Source organism: Amblyraja radiata, chromosome 17 (genome assembly GCF_010909765.2).
Source record: "Amblyraja radiata isolate CabotCenter1 chromosome 17, sAmbRad1.1.pri, whole genome shotgun sequence".
Classification (NCBI taxonomy): domain Eukaryota; kingdom Metazoa; phylum Chordata; class Chondrichthyes; order Rajiformes; family Rajidae; genus Amblyraja; species Amblyraja radiata.
The window spans coordinates 49,312,850-49,326,597 of record NC_045972.1 but is presented as its reverse complement, the minus strand read 5'-3'; the positions used below and the strand labels follow the sequence as shown (position 1 = coordinate 49,326,597).

Sequence of the window (13,748 nt, the reverse complement as noted above, 5' to 3'; positions counted from 1 at the left end):
ACCCCCCCCACCACCACCCCCCCCCCCCCCACCCCCTTCAAGATGCTGGGATCAAATATCACCAGCAACTTCTCCTGGATCAACATATCGAAGCAACGACCAAGGAAGCACACCAACGCCTCTACCTCCTTGTAAGGCTGAGGAAGTTCGGCATGTCCCCTACAACTCTCGCCAACTTCTACAGATACACCGTAGAAAGCATTTTATCAGGATGCATCACAGCTTGGTTTGGGAACAGCTCCATCCAAGACCGCAAGAAATTGCAGCAAATTGTGGACACAGCCCAGACCATCTCACAAACCAACCTCCCTTCCATTGACTCCATCTACACCTCACGCTGCCTCGGCAAGGCCAGCAGCATCATCAGGACGAGTCACACCCCGGCCACTCCCTCTTCTCCCCTCTCCCATCGGGCAAGAGGTACAGAAGTGTGAAAACGCACACCTCCAGATTCAGGGACAGTTTCTGCCCGGCTGTTGTCAGGCAACTGAACCATCCTACCACAACTAGAGAGCAGTACTGAACTATTATCTACCTCATTGGTGACTCTTGATCGCTCTGCCGGCTTTTCCTTGCACTAAACGTTATTCCCTTATCATGTATCTGTACACTGTAAATGGCTCGATTTTAATCAAGTATTAGACAATAGACAATAGGTGCAGGAGTAGGCCATTCAGCCCTTCGAGCCAGCACCGCCAATCAATATGATCATGGCTGATCATCCACAATCCTGCCCGTTCCTGCCTTCTCCCCATGTCCCCTGACTCCGCTATCTTTAAGAGCCCTATGTAACTCTCTCTTGAAAGTATCCAGAGAATTGGCCTCCACCGCCTTCTGAAGCAGAGAATTCCACAGATTCACAACTCTCTGTGTGAAACCGTTTTTCCTCATCTCCATTTTAAATGGCTTACCCCTTAATCTTAAACTGTGGCCCCTGGTTCTGGACTCCCCCAACATCGGGAACATGTTTCCTGCCTCTAGTGTGTCCAAACCCTTAATAATCTTATATGTTTCAATAAGATATCCTCTCATCCTTCTAAACTCCAGAGTGTACAAGCCCAGCCGTTCCATTCTATCAACATATGACAGTCCTGTCATCCCGGGAATTAACTTTGTGTGACAGTATTGTCTTTCTGCTGACTGGTTAGCACGCAACAAAAGCTTTTCACTGCACCTAAGTACACGTGACAATAAACTAAACTGACCTGAACTAGGAGGGAGGGAGGGAAAGGTGACATCCTCCAACCCCATCCACTGTATCCGTTGTTCAAGATGTGGACTCTTATACATCAGCGAGACCAAACGCAGACTGGGCGATCATTTCGCAGAACACCTTCACTCAGCCCGCCTGAACCAACCTGATCTACCGGTTGCTGGACACTTTAATCTCCTTCCCATTCCCACACAGACCTTTCTGTCCAAGGCCTCCTCCATTGTCAGAGTGAGTCTAATCGCACATTGGAGGAACAGCATCTCATATTTCGCTTGGGCAGCTTACAGCCCAGTGCTATGAATATTGATTTCTCTCACTTCAGGTAACCCCGGCATTCTCTCTCTCTCTATCCCTCCCTCACCCAAGTCGCACCAGCTTCTCGTTTTCACCCAACAAACTGCTAACAATGGCCTTTCCTTTGTCATCGTTCCTTTTCTGCATATCTTTCATTCATTGTTCTTTATCTCTCTACATCACCCTCTATATCTCTCGTTTCCCTCATCCCTAACCAGTCTGAAGAAGGGTCTCGACCCGAAACCTCACCCACTCCTTCTCTCCAGAGATGCTGCCCGTCCCGCTGAGTTACTCCAGCAGTTTGTGTCTCCGTCTTCGAAGGAAAGATATTGTTGCGGGGAGCACAGCTTCCACACTTCTTCCCATCTTCCCGCCCTGTTCCCACAGAGCTGCAGTGCGGAATGCGCCAGGCTGCATAATCCATCCATCGAGTGCCTCGAGTTGATGGTGGAATAATGGAATAAATCAGATGGGAAGCTCAGAACCTGCAAACCAGCACAGGAATGACCACAATCTACAAGATGCACAATGGCTCGCCTGTAACTCTGCCGACGAGGAGATAAAAACTATTCCGTTCCTGACTTTGAAGCTTCTTGAGTTGAGAATTCTTCTCACACTTACAATTTAACTGCAATGGTTGCAAGTTTTACTTCAGATATAATGATATTACATTCATGCATGTATATATTACAGATTAAAACGTGAGAAATGAGGGCTGTTTTTACCCTGATTTGATCAATCAATGTTAATGTCCTCATTAAAAATATCTACAAACCAGCCTACGATTTGAAGGTTTTTATGCAGAAAAGTGTATAATCCCATGCAGCTCGAAGACAGTGGCAAAGAGGAGAATATTTAAATTGCATTATTTTCTTCCCCAGTCTCCAGACTGCAGGATGTAGTTTAGATTTTCACCTGAAGTTAGCATAATTGTCTCATCTTCCCCGCCCGACTGAATCATTACCATGATGAAGCTGACATACGCTGACATACTGTGGCAGAGATGTAGCCTGCATGCCAGCAACATTAGTGGTCTGCTGCTTTTAACACTCTTTCTTTGAATGGGATGCAGGGTATGCAGTCTGATGACGGGGATATTACCCCGATGGACCCAGCTACCTGTGCAAGGCGTCTGCACAAATCCCTCTGCATGTCTTTATGTTAATTCCGTGGCAAACAACGGCCCTGTCCCTTGCGTGACCTTTCCATCGCACTTGAGATGATATAATGTTGGGTTATTATAAATTGCATAATGCACCCCTTTTCTCCAGAATCTATTTATTTGATAAGTAAAGCCGCAGGCTAGTCGACCAACGAGCAACAGGTTACAAGAAGGGGAGGGAAATTGTTTTGGCTTTGCAAGTACAGACAACTCAAAATATTGCAGTGAAATGTCTTTATTACTCAATTTTAATGAATTTGTCAACTACATTTTATGTTGAATGCGGTGAGCAACCTTGTTTTAATTACAAATTCAAAATAGCCTAATTCACTAACAACGAAAATGGCCATACATTTGAATATGTAATTATTTATTTTAATTTTCCCCGTAATAAAAACAATCAACTACAAAATTACAGTGTTAGGAGGTCACAAACTGCAGATGTCCACCAGTGTTGCTGGTGAAACCTGCAACAGCTGAAGTATAAAGGCAGACTAACGTTGAGATTCAGTCACAGTGGGCGGCTCGGTGGCGCAGCGGGTAGAGCTGCTGCCTCACAGCTCCAGAGTTCAATACTGACCATGGGTGCTGTCTGTACGGAGTTTGTACGTTCTCCCTGTGACCTGCATGGATTTTCTCCGGATGCTCCGGTTTCCTCCCACACTCCAAAGACGTGCAGGTTTGTAGCATAATTGGCCTGGTGTCAATGTAGATTGTCCCTAGTGTGTGTAGGATAGTGTTAGTGTGCGGGGATCGCTGGTCGGCACGGACTCGCTGGGCCGAAGGGCCTGTTTCTACACTGTATCTCTATACTAAACTAAAGTAAACCTTCAACTTCATTTCAAAAAAGGGCTGAATGTTACCTGCCAAGTGGGCTGCATGCTGGCACATCTGGCAGAACCGCTGCCTCACAGCGCCGGAGACCTGGGTTCGATCCTAACATTTGGTGCTGTCTGTGTGGAGTTTGCACGTTCTCCCTGTGACTGCGTGGATTTCCTCCGGGTGCTCCGGTTTCCACCCACATCCCAAAGACGTGCGGGTTTGTAGGTTAATCGGCCCCTCTGTAAATTGCCCCTAGTGTGTAAGGGAGTGGATGTGAAAGTGGGCTAACACGGAACTAGTGTGAGCGGGCGATCGATGGTCGGTGCGGGCACGGTGACCCAAGGGGTTTATTTCAATGCTTTATCTTTCAATCAATTCAATCAAAAAACAATACAGGAGCCATATTCAAACAGAATATTGGCATAATCTAACGTAACCCGAATGTATTGGCAGATGGTGCACCTGAATGGACCAGGAAGATAGGACCCAGTGGACCAAACGCGGGTAGGTGGGAATAGAGTAGCTGGGACATGTTGGCCAGTGTGGGCAAGATGGGCTGAATGGCCTGTTTCCACGCTGTATCACTCTATGACTCTCTCTGACTCTATGAATGATGCACTATGGTGACTTTCAGCTAAAGCTCACCGTTTAGAATGCAGCAATAATTTGGTTACAGCCTACAGCGTCTTGGTTTGAAATATAACCTTCTTTTGGCTCTGAGTTTGAGACTCCCATTGGCCTTCTCCCTCAACGTCCCACCTCCCCATTCCAAACAACTTGCCATCAGAACAAAAGTGAGTTAGTGTGAAATATGGTGACGTGATATCACCGTGACGATCCCCGCTGCTAAGAGTCTAATATTGGATTGAATTGAAAGAAGGTAAGGCATAAAGATAGACAATAGACAACAGGTACAGGAGGAGGCCATTCGGCCCTTCGAGCCAGCACCACCATTCAATCTGATCATGGCTGATCATCCCCAATTAGTACCCCGTTCCTGCCTTCTCCCCATATCCCCTGACTCCGCTATCTTTAAGAGCGCTATCTAGCTCTTTCTTGAAAGTATCCAGAGAACTGGCCTCCACTGAGGCAGAGAATTCCACAGATTCCATAGACACAAAATGCTGGAGTAATTCAGCGGGTCAGACAGCTCTGATGAGAAGGAATGGGTGACGTTTCTCTTCCAGATCCCTCTTCAGACTGGCAGCAAGGATATAGTTCCATGATGACAATAGACAATAGGTGCAGGAGTAGGCCATTCGGCCCTAGTGTATTGACAGGTTAGTACGTGGAATCAGGCCAAACGCTACACACTAATGACCTCACTGCTGTTACTCTTGATGCTAAATGAGGTTATCGATATTTGGCTGCTTGTGGCCTTTGTAATGTTCACTTTAGTTGAGAGATACAGCAGAGAAGCAGGCCCTTCAGCCCACCAAGTCCGCGCCGACCAGCGATCGCCCGTTCACACACTAGTTTAGTGGAGAGATACAGCAGAGAAGCAGGCCCTTCAGCCCACCAAGTCCGCGCCGACCAGCGATCCCCGCACACTAGCACTATCCTACACACACGAAGGACAATTTACAATTATACCGTAGCCAATTCACCTACAAACCTGTACGTCTTTGGAGTGTGGGAGAAAACCGGAGCACCTGGAGAAAACCCACGCATGTCGTGGGGAGAACGTGCAAACTGTACAAATGGCACCCGTAGTCAGGATTGAACCTGGGTCTCTGGCGCTGTAAGGCAGCAACTCTGCCGCTGCGCCCCCATGCTGCCCGTCACTATAATGTGATCTAGCTGGTAGGCAGACACTTGGTCGCATGTGAAAAATGATTCCATCTCGAGGAAGATAAGCAGGGCTGTTGCTGACAAACAAGTAATATCTCGTGAGTAAACTGAGATTTTTCTACTTGATATTCAGCCTGTTCCTACAATGCCTACACGTTCCAGTGCTGAGTGGATGAATTTAGTCGTATCATTGGTTTCTTGGGAAGCATTAACTGATTATTACGGATAGATTGTATTGTAAGATATTTTATATTGCCAAATACAAAATACAAGAATTGAATGTTGAAAAAGTTGCCCTCGTTAGCAGTTAGCAACAAAAGAGGGAGTGGCTATTTAGTTTAGTTTAGTTTAGTTTCTTCTCCGTGGATTGTCACCTTGTCGTGGTGGAGAAGCTTGTGTGGTCCTGAGATCTTGAGAGCGATGCCGTCTGGAGCTATGCTCCTGGTAGGGCCACCCATGGCGGAAAGGTCGAGGGGGAGGTCTCTGACAAAGAGCCAATCCAACCAAGACCTCGACGCTCCATAGATGTTGCCTCACCCGCTGAGTTTCTCCAGCATATTTGTCCACCAACCACTGTCTATTTCTTTGCGGGAGTGTAGTACATATTAGACTAAAGCTGAGAGTGTGTCTGTCTCGCGATTAGCTGCCTTGTACGTCCTCAGTAGCAGAATAATAACTCAAGTACAGGCCAAGTAAATCTAGCCTTGGGAAGGAATAAGATGGTGTAACTCCTGATGCCAGTCAGTAAATCAGTCCGATTGTAATTCTCAGATGCATGACGGGGGATGTGTCAGGGGTGCAGGCCCACTGTCGATGAGTATTCCTTTAGTGCCTTGGTGGAACAGCAGGCTGAAGCAAGCCCTGGACTCTATACAAGTCCACAAGCATCGAACTGCCTTTAAACTTCAAGCTTTTGTTTTGAAGCATGGGATATTAAACAGTCAGAGAAGCCTCTGAAAAACAAACCGCTTCAAAGCGGGCCGGGTCCACAAACTCGACAGAAACAGACAGAAATGAAAGATGAATTGTCATTATCACACAAAGGGTCTCGGTGTGTAAACACTCAGAAACGATGCAAATGAAGGATCAGTTTTCTTCAAACACAAAGCGACACATGAGAAAGAGCTAATTTTACACCATTGACTCTTCAACCTCCTTAGATCAGCGGAATTAGCATCTGATTAATCTGCCTTGATTAGCTTTTATTCCGATGTGCAATGTGGCCGCATTGTGTTTTCCCAGACTCTCGCAGTTTATAATACATTAAAGTGCCAGTCTGTCAAGATGACAGGGGTCATAGCTTTTCTTTATGGACTTTGAAATTAATAACACAGTTAAGTTGCGACATGGCACAGCCACTGCAGAGGAAGCTGCCTGTTTAATTGTAGAGGTGGCTTTTCATGGCCAAGTGTTCTTGGTGTTCAGTGCGTTTAGAGCAGATACAGACATATGGCTGACAAGGCATTTTCAGTCATAACACAACAGTAAAACTTTAGCTGGGAAGATTTAGCACTTTGCATTCTACTAAAGGAATGGGAGTCATGTGCCAGTTTTATCTTTTAACTTCTGTGCTGACGGTTTTGCAAGCTAATCATAAACAGGCTTTATTGATTATGATTTTAAAAATTGAATGTGCTAGTCTCATTAGTTGGAGGCGTTTTTAACAAAGAGAGAGAGTGCTATGCGGATAAACAAGCTGCTGGGAGAGCAGGCTCATAGATACAGGTCCATCAAGATTTAATATGTTATCATGCACACACCATTACTGCACGATTTCCAGAGCTTTGCCAAGTGTGGTCTTAAATAACAGCTTCATCATGCACTTGACAGCACTCATAAAGAACTCGACGCATTCCGTATCAATAGTCCTCTTTGTCTGAAGTTATTAAAACATTAATTTTTTATTCTTCATTTGTATTCTGTTATGCAAAATAAGCTCTTTGATAAGATGTGTCTTCTTAATTGGGCCCTTGATGCTTCTTGGATCAGGGTTGTCAGATTAGCTGGAAAGAGCAGCTTCGCTATTGAGCCAGCACCATACCAAGAGACCAATAGCTTTGTAACAACGATATTAACTTAGTGGGGCCAAATGGAGGCCAGGATGAGACTCAGGTGAGATTCTGCATCTGTGCCTGTAATTCTGCTCAAGGAGTTCTATCACAGAGCCTGAGCCTGAGCCAGAGCCAGAGCCAGAGTCAGTGATGGGGATGTGTGTGTGTGTGTGTGTGTTTGATTGTGTGTGTGTGTGTGTGTGTGTGTGTGTGATTGTGTGTGTGTGTGTGTGTGTGTGTGTGTGTGTGTGTGTGTGTGTGTGTGTGTGTGTGTGTGTGAGTGTGTGTGTGTGTGTGTGTGTTTGATTGTGTGTGTATGTGTGTGTGTGTGTGTGTGTGTTTGATTGTGTGTGTGTGTGTGTGTGTGTGTGTGTGTGTGTGTGTGTGTGTGTGTGTGTGTGTGCGTTTATGTGTGTGTGTGTGTGTGTGTGTGTGGTGTGTGTGTGTGTGTGTGTGTGTGTGTGTGTGTGTGTGTGTGTGTGTGTGTGTGTGTGTAGCTGCAAAATGTAACTCGGATATTCAGTGCTTGGGAATGAGGGAGAATTAAACAATACCATACACACCACACCATACTATACCATAGAACTATATTTATCCCCGGAGGGAAATTGATCTGCCAACAGTCATAAAACACGAAAAGATGCATGAAATATGAAATTAAAGTGACATAATTAAAGTTTTTCACCCAGAGAGTTGTGAATCTGTGGAATTCTCTGCCACAGACGGCTGTGGAGGCCAAATTAGTCGATATTTTTACGGCAGAGATAGGTAGATTCTTGATTAGTTCGGGTGTCAGGGGTTATGGGTCAAAGGCAGGAGAATGGGGTTGAGAGGGAGAGGTAGATCAGCCATGATTGAATGGTGGAGTAGGCTTGATGGGCCGAATGGCCTAATTCTGCTCCTATCACCTATGATCTTATGAAGATACATCTCCCGTCTTCTGCTTCCCTTACTATCATTGTGAATGAAGTCTGTAACATCACTAGGTTGCCCTGGTTATGGCAGGAGACATATGTATACACCCAGCACTGAACAAGGGTCTGGAAACCAAAACGTCACCCATTCCTTCTCTCCAGAGATGCTGCCTGTCCCGCTGAGTTACTCCTGCATTTTGTGTCTATCTTCAGTTTAAACCAGCATCTGTAGTTCCTTCCTACACTCTATCCTACACTCACACTAGGGATATCTATACCAAGCCAATTGACCTGAACGTCTTTGAAGTGCAGGAGGAAACCAAAGATCTCGGAAAAAACCAACGCAGGAGAACTTACAAACTCCGTACAGACAGCGCCCGTAGTCGGGATCGAACCCGGGTCTCTGATAGCCTTCCCATCCAAATAATGGCAAGCATGGATCCCGCTACACTGCCTCGATTCCTACTTTAGTTCCAGAAGAAGCAATGAGACTTTTCAGAGAATTCAACCCAAATAATAATAAATCTCCCCATCCCTTTGTCATGAAGGCAGAAAATGCACTTTCAGTGGAAGAAAGATATATCACTGTGTAAACATGCACAACAACCGATGCAAGGTATTGATGACGGTGCTATAGAGAAGAATGTGTTCCTTCTGCTGAGAGTTTGGGGTCATGGGCTGGCATAATGAAGATTAATTCTTCAGGCATTTATTACAGCCAGGTCTCAAAACATCAACTAGATTTTTCTATCTCGACTTCCCTTCAAGCTTCCAGTTCTCAGATGCCCCGTGCCAGAACCTCATGGTTCCAGGGATGTTGTTCCTGATGGATTCAGACCAAGGATAGTGTGTGGACCAGTGAATCTGCGGGTACAACTGATGGCCAAATGGCACGGTGCTCTCACAGTGGCAGAGGGTGGAGTCTCTCCATATATAAAATCATGAGAGGAATAGATCGGGTAGATGCACAGAGGCACTTACCCAGTGGAGGGGAATCGAGGACCAGAGGACCTACAGTAGGTGTAAAGTAAAGGGGGAACAATTTAATAGGAATCTGAGGGGTAACTTTTTCACAGAGGGTGCTGGATGTATGGAACAAGCTGCCAGAGGAGGTAGTTGAGGCTGGGACTATCCCAACATTTAAGAAACAGTTAGACAGGTACATGGATAGGACTGGTTTGGAGGGATATGGGCCAAGTGCAGGCAGATGGGACTAGTGTAGATGGGACATGTTGGCCGGTATGGGCATGTTGGGCTGAAGGACCTGTTTCCACACTGTATCACTCTATGACTCTATCTAGAAATGATGTCTCTGCAGCATCACTAAACCAACTCAAACTTGTTTTACTGCTTGAGCAAAACTTGGAGGAACTCAACAGTCAGGCAGCATCGGTGAAGGGAATGGATAGACGACCTTTCAGGTCGAGACCTTTCTTCTGTCCTGCTCTCTCTCTCTCATGTGTCTTTCTTGTTTTACTCCTTGTTTTATTGTGAGTTTTAAAATGAAAGTTTCCAAGTCGTAACGTTCAGATTGGTAAGCCCATCATGGAGACACAACATAGAGGGGAACGTTGTAAGGCCACGTATCTGGGAGTGACCAGAACAATTTCCTCAAGACTAGATCGTCCAACAAAAATAGCTGATCTTCCAATGAGATTCATGCACAAAAATTGTCCAATCGCTTTTTTTTTTAAAGCATTTTCTATAAGTTCTGTCTGAAATAAGCGTCAGGCTGTTTATATAAGCAGATGCAGAGTTTCTCCAGCATTTTTGTCTACCTTCGATTTTTCCAGCATCTGCAGTTCCTTCTTAGACAGGCTGTTTATATTTATCATGCCTGAAACCCTCTTTCCAAAATACATGAGCAACTAACAAGACTGACCACATGTAATGCTGTGGTCAGTTTCAGTTTAGTTTATTGTCACGTGTACCGAGGTACAGTAAACAGCTTCTGTTGCGTGCTAACCAGTCAGCGGAAAGACAATACGTGATTACAATCGATCCATTTACAGTGTATTAGATACATGATAAGGGAATAACGTTTAGTGCAAGGTAAAAGCAGCAAAGTCTGATCAAAGATAGTCCGAGGGTCACCAATGAGGTAGATAGTAGTTCAGGACCACTCTCTGGCTGTGGTAGGATGAGAGAGCTGTCCTGAACTACTATCTACCTCATTGTAACACAATGTGCTCAGATGCCCAGCCTCTTGTGGCACTTCAAGCTGTTGCTGAAGACTTGACTACAACTTGCATCAATTTTGCATTCCTGAGTCAGCCTGCATTAAGGATCCACAGCAGGTACATATTTCATGTGTCTACGTTTAGCTCTGCACTGTTCCCCAGTTTGGTTGCAATGTAACTTCTCTATCCATGACACATAGTCCGAAGAAGGGTCTCGACCCGAAACGTCACCAATCCAAGTTCTCCACAGATGCTGCCTGACCCGCTGAGTTACTCCAGCACTCTGTGAAACGTCACCTATCCATGTTCTCCACAGATGCTGCCTGACCCACTGAGTTACTCCAGCACTCTGTGTCTGTCCTGACAAGTGACAGGTGGATATTGGAAAAGGGACTTCAGGAAAGTGGGAGAAAGGAAGATGACTTTGGATGGGGAATTGTTGTAGGTCGAGGCTGTCGTTCGTTATCTGACGTTAGCTGCCTCTACTCCCACAGGCAGTTTGATGACACACACAGCAAATGACTTCTCAATAACGAGGGATCTCGATGATCCCAGAGGAAGTTCCTTTGGGCCGGGTGTGCTTCAGGTCTCCGCTCTGGGGTAGACGAGGCCTCCGTTGAATTTGGTCAACAGACAAATGATCTTCACACACAAAGAATAATCAACATTTCACATCTCTGTGAAGGTTAAGGGAATGTGGTCAATTTGTAAATGTAACTTCTGCAGCAAGTAACTCCGGCAACATCACAGCAAGGAACTACAGGGCTGCCTCTGGTCAGGTGAGTGATTCATGTCCATAATAGTGTCAGTCAGTCTCATTCCTCGTATTCAGTCAATTCGATACATGTATTGCTTTGATATTTTTATGATTTAGAATTAGTTCTTACTTTCTCAAATTACCTGAACCACACAGAGATTAATAGTGACTCCAGAATCCATTGATTTCTGGGATATTAATCTCACTTCAAAGTCCTGAGGACAACAAGTCACCAACTCCTGCTCAATCTCAAATCTGGGTGAATATTTCCCTCAGGAAATGTGCCGGCTGTAAACTGACCAAGACCAGTTGCAGTCCAGTTTATGCCATCTACCAATTCCTGGTGGCAGTAATGTTCATATATATATATATATCATGAATGTGTACACTTTGGCTGAAAGAGTATTTCTTAGGCTTCCCTCTAAACCCTTTACCTTTTACCACAAACTTATGCCTTTGAGTTTTGGACACATCTCCTGTGGGGAAATATCTTCCCTGCCTATGCCCCTTATACAACTTATATCTCTACTGCCCCCACTAATCCCTCCAGCCTCCCCCCCCCCCCCCCCCCAAAGCCAGCATATCCAGAAGATAGGCACTAAATGCTGGAGTAACTCAGCGGGACAAACAGCATCCCTGGAGAGAAGGAATGGGTGACGTTTCTGGTCGACACCCTTCTTCAGCATATCCAGTCTCCCCTCAGGACTGAGGTTGTACCTCTGCCAATATCCTGGTGGACCTCTTGTGCTACCTCTCCAATGTAATTTCACAGAGTGCTGGAGTAACTCAGCGGGTCAGGCAGCATCTGTGGAGAACATGGATAGGTGACGTTTCACAGAGTGCTGGAGTAACTCAGCGGGTCAGGCAGCATCTGTGGAGAACATGGATAGGTGACGTTTCGGGTCGAGATGCTTCCTCCAGCATCCAGTATATTCATTTCCTTCTACAAAAAGAGTTAATTCATCTCCATCTCCTTACGTACAACAGATATATTGAAGATAGACAGTAAATGCCCGATTAACTCAGCGGGTCAGGCAGCATCTCTTGAGAGAAGGAATGGGTGACGTTTTGGGTCGAGACCCTTCTTCAGTCACCCATTCCCGCTGTTACTCCAGCACTTTGTGCCTCTCTTTGGTTTAAACCAGCATCTGCAGTTCCTTCCTGCACTGTGCATCAACCTGATCTAATCCTCTCATGATGTAACGAGCAACAGATACATGGACATCTCTGCTGCTGCTTCTGTCAAAGATGTTGCTCTTAGGCCAATGTGTCCCACTGTTCAGAGACCGCCGCACTCCTCCAGCTAAAGGCTGGAATAAAGTGTCATTCCAGCTGTGGTAATCCAATTAGTAACACAGTTTTTAACCTGCTCTTCGTTGGTAATGAGGCGTTGGGAAGGAAAGTTCGGCAGGTGAGTGGTCCAGGAGTAATCCCAGCCTCTCCGAGCTGGTGAGAACTCAGCTGTTCCTCTCCACACCCCCACTGGGAATGAAGGCAGCACCGTCTCCGGAACAGACTGGAACAGCAGCCGCCCCCAGTCACATCAGAACATTCATTACACTGCATTACCAACATGGTTGCTGCTCACAGTGCCAGAGACCCCGGTTCGATCCTGACCTCGGCTGCTGCCTTTGTGGAGTTTGCACGTTCTCCCTGCTACCGCATGGGTTTCCTCCAGGTGTCCTCCCACATACCAAAGACGTACAGGTTTGGGGGTTAATTGGCTTGGTAATATTGTGAATTGTCCCAAGTATGTACATGATAGTGTTAACATACGCAGATCGTGGGTCGGCATGGACTCGGTGGGCCGAAGGGACTGTTTCCGTGTTGTATGTCTAAACTACACTAAACACAACAGCTTACAGAGTGACTCAGTGGGTCAGGCAGCATCTGTGGAGAACATGGATAGGTGACGTTTCACAGAGTGCTGGAGTAACTCAGCGGGTCAGGCAATATCTCTGGAGAGAAGGAATGGGTGACGTCTTGGGTCGAGACCCTTCTTCAGAGTCTGAAAGAGTTTCAGATTTTCACAACCCGAAACGTCACCCATTCCTTCTCTCCAGAGATGCCACCTGTCTCATTGAGTTACTCAAGCATTTTGTGTCTATCTTCGAGGTAGATGCACAGAGTCTCTTGCCCAGAGTAGGTGAATCGAGATCCAGAGGACATAGGTTTAAGGTGAAGGGGAAAAGATTCAATAGGACTTTGAGGTGTAACTTTTTCACAGAAAGGGTGGTGCGTATGGAACGAGCTGCCAGAGGAGGTAGTTGAGGCAGGTTCTATTGCAATGTTTAAGAAACATTTGGACAGGCACATGGATAGGACAGGTTTGGAGGGATATGGGCCAAACGTGGGCAGGTGGAACTTGTGAAGGTGGGGCATGTTGGCCGGTGTGGGCTAGTTGGGCAGAAGGGCCTGTTTCCACATTGTATCACTCTATGACTAGTGTAGGTGGGGCATGTTGGCCGGTGTGGGCAAGTTGGGCCGAAGGGCCTGTTTCCACACTGTATCACTCTATGACTATACTTATTCCATCTTTTCCCACCTCTCTGCTAAAGTCTAAG

At 46.1% G+C, this 13,748-nt stretch overlaps 1 long non-coding RNA gene across 1 annotated transcript in view; it reads left to right on the top strand.

Moving 5' to 3' along the window:
* The window catches only part of LOC116982961, a 24,312-nt gene extending 20,223 nt beyond the window's left edge, over positions 1-4,089 (top strand). Inside the window, exon 3 of the long non-coding RNA XR_004414580.1 lies at positions 3,982-4,089. This is a non-coding gene — a long non-coding RNA (uncharacterized LOC116982961). The remainder of the gene's footprint in view (positions 1-3,981) is intronic.
* Positions 4,090-13,748: the final 9,659 nt, after the last annotated feature.